The sequence below is a fragment of the Electrophorus electricus genome, chromosome 18 (genome assembly GCF_013358815.1).
Source record: "Electrophorus electricus isolate fEleEle1 chromosome 18, fEleEle1.pri, whole genome shotgun sequence".
NCBI lineage: Eukaryota > Metazoa > Chordata > Actinopteri > Gymnotiformes > Gymnotidae > Electrophorus > Electrophorus electricus.
The window spans coordinates 10,020,345-10,022,928 of record NC_049552.1 but is presented as its reverse complement, the minus strand read 5'-3'; positions in this window follow the sequence as shown (position 1 = coordinate 10,022,928).

The window sequence follows — 2,584 nt, the reverse complement described above, 5'->3', positions numbered from 1 at the left end:
TTTGGGGGGGGGGGGGGGGTCTTCTTTTTTTTATTTTTTTTTTTTTGCTTTTGTTTGTTTTTAATCACTTTTTGGGTCATGAATTTAAGCTTCATAGGGTAGACTGAAAAACTATGGTATTTTCATAGCATGGTGCCTTTTACCACCACTAGAGGGCAGCATGTGAATGTAAATGTTGTCCCTGTATATTGCTCCCTGGGGTGGGTCACAGCTCCTGCCATCAGTGTTCCTCACTATCCTCAACACTGCGCAGGTTAATGAAGCAACTTGACCAACCAGGACTGAGTTAAAGAAGTGAAGCATTGTTATTTACCCCTCATCGGTTCTGTTGCTTGGCTGCTATTAAAATTAGTTCATACTGGGTGTTACAGTGGAGAGCTTTATCTTATAATTGCTGGTGAAGTTTACATTAATCAGTTTGGGTTAAGGACTTAGGCTGGTCTGATGGATTCTTGTGTTTATGGGGACCACCAAGTTTTGCATGTGGTTTCAGTCTTCAGTTAGCTATCTGAGTGAACTCTTCAGCAACATAATCCATTATGATTCACTTTTTTGTTGCATTTTAATTTTGCACACTAAAGTGGTGTATGTTTAGTGTTTGGGTTTTTTCCTAAGTTACAGTGCTTCAGTTGTCAGTTACAGGTTGATCTGCCTTTGCAGGTTGCCACACTGCTTAATGTAATGATGAATCCTTTTCAGATTTTCATATCTAATACGTAATGCATGTGATACAGTGGTTGGAGAAAAGTAGAGGATTTTGCCAAATCCGGCAGTGCAGTGTTTTTTGGCCACTCCAGGCGCTTGTTGAATCTTATCTGCTTCAATTGTTGGCTGACATGTTTAAGAAATGTATTTTCTTGAAATAAGAAACAAACCCTGGTGTCCCTCTGTCTTGATGTGGAAACTACCTCCATAGCATTCATAGATCATAGCTGTTTCAATAGGAAAGTATGAGGTTGGTTCATTTCAGTTGTTTTTTTTGTGATTTTGGGCACGCTTTTGTGGTCAGTCTAATTTTTTAAAGGTGTGTTTTCCTGAGTCGACAAGTTTAACTGAGGATTCAAACATTTAACATGTCTGTGTTCAGACAGTTTGATCATGATCTATCAACCAGTCAATGTGTCTGTAGCACTGTGTTTGTTAAACAAACATGGTAAATGTATTTATTTTTTCCTCCAAATTTAACTTGGGCAGCTGTGCTACAACAAGACTTTTGCAAAGCTGACTGGATCGATGCTGGTAACTGATGTTAAATGCTGGCTAATTCTGATTGGAGATTTTGGATCTTTTAATAATATGTCATTTTTAAAGCTCTACGCTATACCTTGCAGATGCACTTTTCAGTCAAGTGAATGTGGGTCAGTCCCTCTGAGGGACTTGGTGTACATTACTAGCTGTTGGATTATTGGCATGTACACATCAGTCCTTTCCTCTCTTGTGTCTTGTACTGCGCCATGATTTGTGGTCCCAGTATTAGATTTTAAAAGGAATGGGGGGTCATTTTCAGCATAATTTATGACTTACTCAGGACCCACTCATAATTCCTCCCATTTTTGTCATTCAGTGCTGTTTCTCCCCATGTTCCATTAACCGTATGAATCAAACTTTGCCTTGCTTTCTGACCAATCATTGGCAAGTATACTGGTGCATTACACGTTTCCTCTATTGCCTGACTGCTGTTCCATGTGTTGTGCTCTCCCACACATTTTTCTCTCTGTTTTAAAACCTATAGTGTTGAATACATTCATCTAGACATAACTGTGTGCTGGGAGCAACTATTATCAGTGTTCATGATATATAACTAGTTAGTAGCTTTACATAAGTAACAACATAGTCTTGGAGGCAAGTCCGTCACTTTGACTGTGAAACTAATTCCTGTGTTTTTTCTTTTTTATAATTTTATTACTGTTTGGAGGTGTGTTTTTTTTTTGTATGTAAACACTTAATCACCTTTGTTTTACATGTTCTGTTAATGAAGAGCATAGGCCAAGGGATTCTCTTTTGGCTAGCCTATTATTTGAAGACATTTTAAAGATGAAAAATAAAAGATGGCCCTGTGCATACCATGTAATTATGGGGTACGTGAAGCCACTGAACTCTCTCAGAACGCAGCCGTCTTATTTAGTGTGTGTATGGGAAGGGATGCCTCTTCAAAAGGTGATTTTTATTTTATATATATATATATATATATATATATATATATATATATATATATATATATATATATATATATATATAAAATAAATATATACTTTTTTTTTTTACTTTTTTTTTCCCCCCCTGTTCCATTTGTTTACTACTAAAGCCATTTGGAGTGCAGCATCTCTAGCCATCCACCCTACTGTGTGTTCCAGAGCTGTGTTTTAAATGTCCACGCTAAAATATTAAAATATCATTTTACAGTTTGAAGAGATGAGAATTACCTATAACAACTATCCCTTTCCAGTTTTCAGGGAAGTTTGGATATTTTTTGATGTTGATTTGCATTTGAATCTAGTCTAAAGAAATGATGATTTGCTTGACATTTAAACATGAGTTTAAGACTATTAATATTCACTTAGGGCTAGTATTTACTGCGTAAAAC